General features: G+C 38.5%; 1 pseudogene; it reads left to right on the top strand.

The window, feature by feature from the left end:
- The first annotated feature begins 5,964 nt into the window (after positions 1 to 5,964).
- LOC118589762 lies at positions 5,965 to 6,826 on the top strand (annotated as a pseudogene).
- Positions 6,827 to 11,141: the final 4,315 nt, after the last annotated feature.

Here is an 11,141-nt window from a genome sequence, read left to right as displayed (position 1 = left end):
TAGTAGAAGCTACCAGATATATTCCTTGGTATGGCATGGGAAGGCTGGGCAGCTCCCAGGTGATCCTAATGCATGATGATGGTGCAAACACCTAACCTGGAGCCTGTTGGAGAAGGGTGACCCCTTCTTGTCCTGGTCCCCTTCAGGGAAGAATTCAAATAAGTGACCAGATTGCCAAAGGGCAGGTGAAAGCAGGCTTGCAACTGTGGTGTTAGAGAATCTGGAAGATTCATAATAATGTGCTCGCAGGGCCTCTTTTGCCCTACATTTGCTGTTTAGTGTGAGTCTCTAGCTGGCTGTAAATGTTGAACATTTCCTACCCTGGGATTTTGGTTCCCATTGCATCATTTTAGAACCCAGTGCCACAAAAGCTAAAACTGTTCCTTCAAGTCATTAACAGAAATAACTTTGTATCATATTAGTGCATTAGGCTACAGCTGGGAAAAGTTTATGCAAAGAAAATGATTGATCTAACCCTGAAATTTTGGGATGTTGTATCCCCGTTTTCTTTTCCACACTGCTGTTGATATATCTTCCCATGCATACTTTTGATTACTTCCATCATTATCCCATCTTGAAAATGACTTTCAAGTCTTTTGATGGTCTGGATCAGTCATATGGACTCATCCACAGGTTTTTCTTTTCTTTTCTTTTGGAAACACCTTTTGATCAAGTGGTCTGTTCACGATCCTTTGAAGTTATTTTGTGCTTTTGGTTCTCTATGCTAATGGTTCTCAGACTTTCACATGAATCCCAACCACCTGAAAATCTTGTGAAAACACATGCTTGTGTTAATTCATTGCGGGAGCCCACAACTAACTCAGTGCTGTAGATATCACTCTGTATAAATAAAATGCTGATTGACCAGTAGCCAGGCAGGAAGTATAGGCGGGACAAGCAGAGAAGAGAATTCTGGTAACAGGAAGGCTGAGTCAGGAGATGCTGCCAGCCACCACCATGAGTACCAACATGTAAGATACTGGTAAGCCACAAGCCATGTGGCCAAGGTATAGATTTATAGAAATGGGTTAATTTAAGATGTAAGAACTAGATTAGCTAGACGCCTGAGCCATTAGGCTAAATGGTTTAAATAATATAAGCACTTGTGTGTTTATTTTATAAATGGGCTGTCGGACTGCTGGGGCTTGGCGGGACCAGCTACAGACTCAGTTTCCCAGTTTGAATCTGAAGTCTATTCTGAGTCAATAGAGTTCAGGCTTGTTTGCTCCAAGGCTGTGAGAAAGTTCTGATTAGCCCGCAGGGTCTCCTTGAAGCTGGAGTTGGTGCTGGACTCTTGTTTGCATCTCATGATTTTACCAACAGGCTCATAAAATTAGGCGGAGTAGATTCTCCTAAACACTTAGTGACTGGCTCCTGTTAATCTATGGCTTCCGATAATTTCCGAGATGATTAGGAAACAGAATTTTAAATATAATTTTGTTAATCTGGGACCAGAGAAATCCCTGTGTTTAAAATGTGTTACCTCCAAACTCCTTGAAAAAGCGAGTGCGTGGTATCATATCTCAAAACAGCTTGTTTTGCTGATTACCGAGTCAGCTGAATATTAAGGTACATGAAACTATGGAAACCAGGAAAGGAAATCACTTTCCCTTCATCTGTTATATAAATATAAATATTTTTGCGAAGCTTTTGAACCCAAGATGTCAAAGCATGAATCATTATGCTTTTTATCCAATTAAAGAACTCATATTTTTCTACATTGTCCCACTGGTGTATGGTAGGGAAATGTGACTAAGCAGCAGTTTCTCACAGTTACATTAACTAGGGGTTCAATTCTATCCTAGCAACAGAAAGTTACAGCTGCTGTTAGAAGTATAGTAATTACTCTGGTCAACATTCTCCACCAAACTCCAGCTGTCTTATCAAGCATGCTTTGTCAGGAAGACTCCTTTGCTGCTTGGAACATGAACTGTAGAATAACCACAATGGCACCAATGAACGAGATGAAAGAAACTACTTCTGAAGCTATGTTGCTTTTTTATTTCTTAAATTTAAATTTAAGACTTTGATAAGGCTGGTTATGTAACTAGGAAACATTCTGCTTCACTATTCAGAGAACACAAGAGAAGGGGAGAGCAAGAGAATGGGAGAAAGTTCAGTTCTTTTTAAAAAGGGGAAAGTGTACACTGGGTGCCACCCCTAACCAAGAAGTTATTTGCAATTGATCGCTGCTGGGAAAGGGAAAATTAATTTTCTCCAAAGGGGTGTCACTGGGTATATCAACCACACTCCAGGGCAGGTCCCATGTCTGGGAGTACTTGGCCAACACCAAACCTGGTTGGTTTTTATTATTTGCTTTGTTGTTTGAGTGAGATTTTTGTTTAATTTTGGCATTCCTTTCTCATTGTTTTTCCTTTGTTTTGGTTTTTGATTTTGTCCCTTTTTTTTTTGGAAGGGAAGAAAGAACACAACTTTGGTGATTGGGGGGCGGGAATCTGGGAGGAGTTAGGGGATAGGAAAACCAGGATCAAATATACTGTATGGGAAAAATTTTCAAAGTTTTTTGCCACACACTGAAATTTTTAAAAATAATAGAGATCAATAATAATAAAGACCTTCATAGCATCGGCTGCTGAAGAGAAAAGTAAATACACCTGTAAAATATGCCTCAGTGCACCACCAATACCCTCTGGATAGAATCTCAGCTCCAGACCTCATCAGGGGTCAAAATGCTTCATCTTCCCAGTGTATTTATGGACTGTCTTGCCATAAAGCTAATCCAGGCCAAGGTGACTTTTAGTTCATATAGTTCCATGTTTTTGACCCTTTCCTCCTATGAGTAGAGATTTCATAGAAACAGACGAAGACGTAGTGAGCCTATATACAGGTAAAGAAATGATGGGAGAAAAAATAGAGGGTAGTGAAGGTTTCAAAGGAACTGCTTAAGGAAAATTAGAGTTTATCATTTTCCACCCTGGTGATGGTGAACCAACCCACAGACTTGAAATTGTTTGGCAAGCCCTCTTCTCACTGAGCTTAAACATTATATAAACACACTCTAGCTTCTACATTATGAGACATAACATACACTGCCCCCATGGAAGACATGGACTGATTAATGTTATCCTCATTTTACTTAGACTAAAACTCAAAGTTATTACCTTACTTGGCTCCCTTGATAAGGTGCCTAAAAACATGTGCAATATCATCTAATCTCATACTCTGTTTGGCTTGCCATGCTTAGACAAGAATATTTGATTCTCAAACTTATCAAGCTTTTTTCTAAGCAGGAATTTTGCATTGGCAAAATTTCTTTTACGTGCATTGATGTGTATTTTACTCATCTTGGTCTACATATGGAAGGTTCCTGCCTGTTATTCTTATATATCTTAAATTCTTCATTTACCAGAAGGTTTCCCTTGGTAATAACATGTAAACTATCACATCAAAACCTTATATTCCACTTCTTGGGAACTCAACTGGACAATTGAAACAACAGGTTAAAAACTACTTTGAGAATTTCTGGAAAACATGGCTTTATTTTTAAAAAAATATGAAGATACTTATAGAATCTATAGCTTTTGTTAACCAAAAATGTCTGTTGACTTTATATTTTAACATATAATACACAATCAAAATATAAGTTTAGTAAGTATCTGCTGTATACATGGCAGCATTTTAATGCCTGTGTTCTCAGAGGGATGAAAATCAACCAGCAGATGCTTCTCTCAAGCTTATCTTCAGATAGAGAAGTGTGATTATAAAATGCATTAAAAAGATCATGTCTTAGAGATGGAATGATGGCTCAGTAGTTAAGAGCATAAATTACACATATAGAGAACATGAATTTGATTTTCCATACCTATGCAAGGCAACTCACACCTGCCTGTAATTCCAGCTCTAGGGGAGATCTGATGCCTCTGGTTTTGGTGGACACTCACACACATCAGAGAATACCTACACACATACATATGCACACTTACATAGAATTAAAAATAATAAGAAATTAAAATATTTAAAAATTAAGTGATTAAATATCATACAGGTAAGGCCTCTGTTTTTGGTGATTTTGATGTATAACTGAAGATAAAAATATGTGTCAAGAAACACCTTGGATAGCCACGTAGGAAATATTAAAACTTAAGAAAGATTCAAAGAGCAGAGTAATAACCAGTAATTTAGGGGCTCAAAGAAGACTGCTTTGAAGTTGAGATAGTTTGTCTTTGTGTTTTCCTGTTAAAATTGATATTTTTGTATATTTAAATAAGTTTCTATATTCTAGACATGACAGTAAGTAATGGAAATATAATATAAAATACAAAAGGAAGAGTCTCTACAGCTATTTAACTTACATACTATTTGTTTAAAGACCAATAACCATTAGAAAGATTAATGAATATGCAATATAGCACCAAGTGGTCCATCTTGAGTGTATGTATGGAAAGGATTCGGAATGAATAATATACTACTGAGACATCATGATAGAACCGGAAGATGACACTGGCCTACTTTAGGACTGACGAAAGCTCTCATAATCACAGCAGCATGTAACCAGAGAAAGAATAGACATAGATCAATGCAGCAAAATAGCTCAAAAAAAGACTCACGCTAATTTAGTCAGCTTAGTTTTAAAATAGACACAAAGGGAATTCAATGGAGAAAGGATAATCTCTGGAACAAATGGTGCTGTTACAATTGGGCATCCATGTCAAAATTATAAACCTAATCATAGATGTTATGCCATGCATAAAGTTAATTTAAAATGCACTGTAGGCTTTAGTGGAGATCCAAAACCTGAAAACAGCTCTATGAAATCACAGGGGGAAGTTTTTGTGACCTTTGATGTTTGAGATAACCTTTCAGATGCCACCTCAACAATATCCACAAGCAAGAACTCTGACGAATCCTCAGAGAAGCTGACAGGAGCTCCTGATTTCTAACAGTATTCTCTAATAAAAGCTACAGCTCTTTAAAAATAAAGCCTGATCCAGGGCTGAGACAAGGCATATGCAAGATGAGTCTGAGGTATTCTGTGGTACCTGAAAGGAAGGACATTTTCAAGACAAGGCAAAAAAGAAATACTTCACACCAAGAGGTAGAGTATGACAAAGGACACAAAGGAGAATGGAGAGAATTTCCTATGCCCAAAGAGGAAATAATTCAAGAAACAAAATAGATAAAATAGTAATGGAATATAACACAATGTACAAATTCGGTATCAACAAGTGGTTAGAGAAATAAATAGGGAGGAGTAGACAAATGCCCCTCTAAAAAATTCCAACTGATTTATGCAGGCATTCTACCTGCAAGTGAGTGGCTCAGGGTGTTCAGCTTCCAGTGTTGGCTGCAATGGCAATTTCCTTCCAAAGAGCAGAGCAAAGGAATAAGGAAAAGGAGGATACTGATGGAGGATAAACCTGACCTTCAGAACCTCAATTAGTGATTAGAAAGCACAGTACTACCAGGCTGGTCACATGAATCCCCACTGTGATATGTGGACAAGGATGCTTCTGCTCTGTGAGTCAAGACAAAAAGTATTATTGCAAGAAAAACCACACAACACACACACACACACACACACACACACACACACACACACACACATACACTCATTCAGAGATGTTTCTCAAGATGCTTCCTCAATACACCTCGAAACTTTTTTTTTTTCTTTTTGGTTTTTTTGAGACACGGTTTCTCTGTGTAGTTTTGGTGCCTGTCCTGGATCTCATGCTGCAGGCTGGCCTTGAACTCACAGAGATCCACCTGGCTCTGCCTCCCAAGTGCTGGGATTAAAGGCGAGTGCCACCACTGCCCGGCTACACCTCGAAACTTTTAAAAATCATCAAAACCAATGGAAGTTAGTTGTTTGTTTGTTTGTTTGTTTGTTTTTTTCACACACGGAGGAAATGGGATGTGATATCTCAGATAAGCTCCTGGACAGAAAAGTGATACCAGAGAAATACAAGAACACATTAGTAGCTTCTTCTTTAGGGAAAATACCAAATGGTGGATGACGCCTATGCTGCGGGAGGGCCGGGAGGATCCAGGGCGGACGATTAGGAGGCCTAGGTAGCTACCGCAGAGGATTCTGCAGTCCTAGGGGCCAAGGTCATGAATGAGGCTATAGTAGTGGGTTGCTGAAGGGCTCGTGGAGGTAAAGACAAAGACAAGGAGTGGATCCCTATCACCAAGCTGGGCCACCTGGTTAAGGACATGAAGATAAAGTCAATGGAGAAAATGTACCTGTTCTCCCTGCCCATTAATGGAATCTGAGATTATTGTCTTTTTCCTGGTCACATCCCTAAAGGATGAGGTTCATGCCAGTGCAGAAGCAGACTCGAGCTGGCAGGTAGACTAGGTTCAAGACTTTTGTCGCTATTGGGGACTACAATGTTCATGTTGGTCTTGGTTTTAAGTGCTCCAAGGAAGTAGTCATTGCCATCCGAGGGGCTATCTTCTTGACCAAACTTTCCATTGTCCCTGTGTAGAGAGGCTACTGGGGAACAAGATCGGCAAGCCCTACACTGTTACGCGCAAAATGACAGGCCACTGTGGTTCTGTGTTGGTGCATCTCATGCCTGCTCCCAGAGGCACTGGCATCATCTCTGCTCCAGTGCCCAAGAAGCTACTTATGATGGCTGGTATTGATGACTACTACTCATCAGCCAGGGTCTGCACTGCCACCCTGGGCAACTTTGGCAAGGCCAACTTTGATGCTATCTCCAAGACCTATAGCTACCTGACCTCAGACCTCTGGAAAGAGACTGTGTTCACCAAGTCTCCTTATCAGGAATTCACTGACCATCTTGTGAAATCCTGCACCAGAGTTCAGGGAACCTAGACTCCAGCTGTGGCCACCACATGAGGGATTTTAATACAGGAAAAATAAAAGTGAATTAAGTCTGTTAACAAAAAAGGACACATTAATAATGTGTGACCTTTCAGTAATATGATTATCAGCATCCATCTTTTAAGTATGAAAAATATACTATACCAATAAGATCTATTATCATAAGATAATTAATAATAGAAGAAATTGGATATAGGGTGTTTGCAGATTCTTTCTATGATCATCACAACTCTTCTGCATATGTAAAACTCTTTTAAAATAAAAGTTTGCCCAAAATATATATGGTGCTGACCCCTCCCCTAAAAAAGAAAATAACTCAAAAAAAAAAAAAACTAAAGTGAAAGAACTAAAATGAATGAGCAAATTGAGGTCCATGCTTCTGATGGCATAATGGTTTTCACTAAAGACAAAAAAGTTAAGAAGCATGCAAAAACATGGCTGAACTTCAAAACAGTTAGTTGAAGAAGGAAGCCAAACTCAAAACACTGTAACGGCATGACTTCACTTAGCTCATATTTGAAACAAATAGAAGCAAATTCAGTTATGGGAAATAATAAAAATAAGAACAAAAAATAAAACTCCCACAAAAGGTAGGGATTAGAAGAAGCATGAGAGAAATTTTCATTCTGTGGCAACTATTCTTTATATCAGTTTTGGTAATGATTTAAATACACAGTTATCAGTCCCATCAAATTATAAGTTTATAGCCTATGCATTTCATGGAATACACATTTTACTTTTAAATGCTTACATTTAAATTTTAAAAGTAACTCAGCAATCATTAAAACAATCCATTTTAGAGGGCAAGTATACTATTTGGGAGATAACTAAGGAAGCTCTTGTAGAGGTCTCACAGAGAGATGGTGGCCTGAAGTAAGTGATAGAACAGAGGAGTCACAAAATAAGTGGTTTGTGTGCATGCGGGAACTAAAAACAACTAGGATGTGGTATCAAACTGGTTATGGAAATTAAAACCTTTTATGGGAAGAACTCTGAACTTAGAAAAACTAGACATGAGTTTTAAATAGCTGGTTTTTAAATTAGATGGTCACACACAAATATTTGGTCTATGTAAGTTTTTGTTTTGTTTTGGTTTAGTTTTTCCCTATCTTGAATGATAACTTTGTTTCATTTATTTGTTTATTTTTGAGGTTATATTTTAATTACATTTCTCCTTTTTCTCCCTCTAAACTCTCCCATATGCCCCTCCCTGGAGTCCTTCAAGTTTACATACTATTATTTTTTTTAAGAATCACTAGTGCGTGCATATATGTATTTCTATGTACATGTACATATTCATAAATGTAGCCTCTCAAGTACATATACTATTAACTATATATATGTTTTTCAGGACTGCCAGTTTGGCATTGGACAACCAATTGGTGTGCTCATCCCTGGGGAGGACCACCTCTCCAGTTCCTAACTTTACCTAATTGCTTGTAGTTATTTTCATACGGTGAAGGCCTCAAAAATCTCACCTTTTCAATGATCTCATTGGGCTTCCTATCTAGTAAACAGATTATTGAAAGATCAAATGAGGTTTCATACATGGAGATATGCTATAAATTTTACTATGGATATTAGAGTTATCAACTACATCACAGAAGACTATGTCTGTACTGGGAACACTACCATGAACAATGCAATCATGAACTGCAAGGGAACAAAACAGTCTGAACTAATAAACAGCTCTACCTTCCACAGAAATCAGCGTTAAGGAGTCCAAACATCGAATTTGGCTGCAAACATGAGACCACATGCCAAAAAAAACAAATTTGAAATGTGTGGCAAGAAATCAAGTTTGTAGCACTGAGAATACTTTATTACATATTGTCTAATTAGGAGAGTCTTCAAAATTCCATACACAGATCTTCCTGAAACACTATGACACCTTAAACTTAGTAGTTTGCATTTGATGCAAAAAAGCAGAGTGAGCACACTTATATTTTTGTACTAACTCATCTAGGGCTATGCCACTCTAACACTGCTCAAAAACTCTCATGATAAGTCCAAAATGACAGCCAATCAAATGTGAATCTACTTTGGTTGCCTAGGCAACTGACACACAGCTAGAGAAAGAGATTGCACAGGTTTGGGGGGAAATGCTGCAGTGATTTCACCTTATGAAAATACTTTTCTTTCCAAAAGGGAAGTATAGAGTTGACAAGTGTCATGTTTGGAAGGCTAGTTTCTCTTTTCCAATTTGCTTTCTGGGTCTGTGTGTCTAGAATATAATTACTAGATACTAGCTAAGGTCTAGGTAGATAGCACAAATTCCTCTTCCTCTCCTTTAGATTCCAGGATGTGTACATGTGCACACACACACACACACACACACACACACACACACAAAACCAACCAGTTTGGGAAAACAGATCAATAATTCAAAAAAAGCCCAAACCCAAACATGCTGTTTAGGATCTGTGAAGACTATTGTTTTCTGAAATAGGTTTTTAGTGAGGTCATTTGAAAAATTATCTTTGGATATTAACCTTGCTCTGACCTCAGTGTGAATTGAGGACTTTGCTTTATTGTCATTGTACAAAAACCAGACAGAGTGGTTATTGAGTGGCATTTATTAGCTTTCACCTTTGCAGAATGTAGTGCATACCAAAGATATAAGTATTCAACAAACTGCTTCAAGAGAAAGATAGCATAGAACATAAGTCTCTCACATCCTTGTCTATCCTTAACTCAAGGCATACTTGTGATTTTCTCAGTGAGCAATTGGAAAGTACCAAGTTTTGAAATCAGACAAATTGTATTCTTTGATGATTTTTCCCTTTTCTAATTCAACTCTGAGATGTATCAGTATCTATATCTGAGATGTGATCAGTACCAATTAGCTAAGACTAAATAGATGAAATGAACCTCTCCTTCCATTTTTTGTAGCCTAGGATTTGTACTCAGCATTTTGAAAGAAGGTAAGTCTGAGTTCTTTCTTTTTTTACTTATTTTATTAAATTTTCTATTCATTTTACATACCAACCACAGATTCCCCCTCTCCTCCCCACTCTTGCCCCTAGCCTTCCCACCCCCTATTCCTACCTCCTCCAAGGCAAGGTCTCCCATGGGGAGTCAGCAGAGCCTAGTACCTTCAGTTGAGGCAGGTCCAAGACCCTCCTCTCTGTACCAAGGCTGGGCAAAGCTGTCCCCCATAGGCACTGGGCTCCAAAAAGCCGGCTCATGGACCAGGGATAGACACTGATCCCACTGTCTGGGGGCCCCGAAGCAGTTCAAGCTAAACAACTGTCTCCCCTATCCAGAGGGCCTAGTACAGTATCATGGGGGCTCCTCAGCTATTGGTCCATAGTTCATATATTTCCACTAGTTTGGCTGGCCCTCTCTGTACGATTTGCCATCATGATCTCCATGTCCCTTGCTTATAGAATCTCTCCTCTCGCTTGGCCTTCTGGAGCTCAGCCTGGTGCCCGGCTGTGGATCTCTGCATCTGCTTCCAGCAGTCACTGGATGAAAGGCTCTATGATGACAGTTAGGGTATTCACTAATCTGATTACCTATTAATAAATGGACCTCCTAAAACTGAGAAGCTTTTGTAGGGCAAAGGACACGGTCAATAAGACAAAAAATGACAGCCTACAGAATTGGAAAAGATCTTCACCAACCCCACATCTGACAGAGGGCTGATCTCTTAAAATATATAAAGAATTCAAGAAACTAGACATCAAAATATCAAACAATGCAATTAAAAAATGAGCTAAAGAGCTAAACAGAGAATTCTCAACAGAAGTATCTCAAATGACCAAAAGACATTTAAGGAAATGTTTAACAACCTTAGTCATCAGGGAAATGCAAATCAAAATGACTCTGAGTTCTTTCTTAAGCAAACAGCCATTGAGCATTTACTACATGCCAGGTGTTGCCCTGTATTGTGAGTGTCTGTCTTAGCTATGTTTGTTGAATGAAAAGAAGGTGGGCTATTTCCCTTGTGTTCTAGTGAAGGCAGACTGCATGTCTAAGGGAAGACCTTACATCCTTGGAAGTAGAGCCACTAAGAGTCAGGAGTCCTTCATTGTAACTGAATCATTGAATGTTTCTAATAATGAATTCCATAAAAAGACACTGCTATTTGAGGGTTGTTTCTGTAGTTGAGAGAGTTTCTAAATTAGTCTCATGTTCATACTGTACCAAAGTTGACAGAAAGGGATTCATAAAATGATAGCAATGGGAAAAAAACACACACTAAATCCTGTTATTTTAAATTATAGTACACCTCTAAATGTGTGTGGATCTCATTTTTGAAGTTCCCTGATGCATAAACATGTAGTGAGAAATATCCAACATGATCTAAAATGAAATGCTCTAAGAG

Source organism: Onychomys torridus, chromosome 8, assembly GCF_903995425.1.
Source record: "Onychomys torridus chromosome 8, mOncTor1.1, whole genome shotgun sequence".
NCBI classification, from domain to species: Eukaryota; Metazoa; Chordata; class Mammalia; order Rodentia; family Cricetidae; genus Onychomys; species Onychomys torridus.
This window is presented reverse-complemented; position numbering and strand designations above follow the sequence as displayed.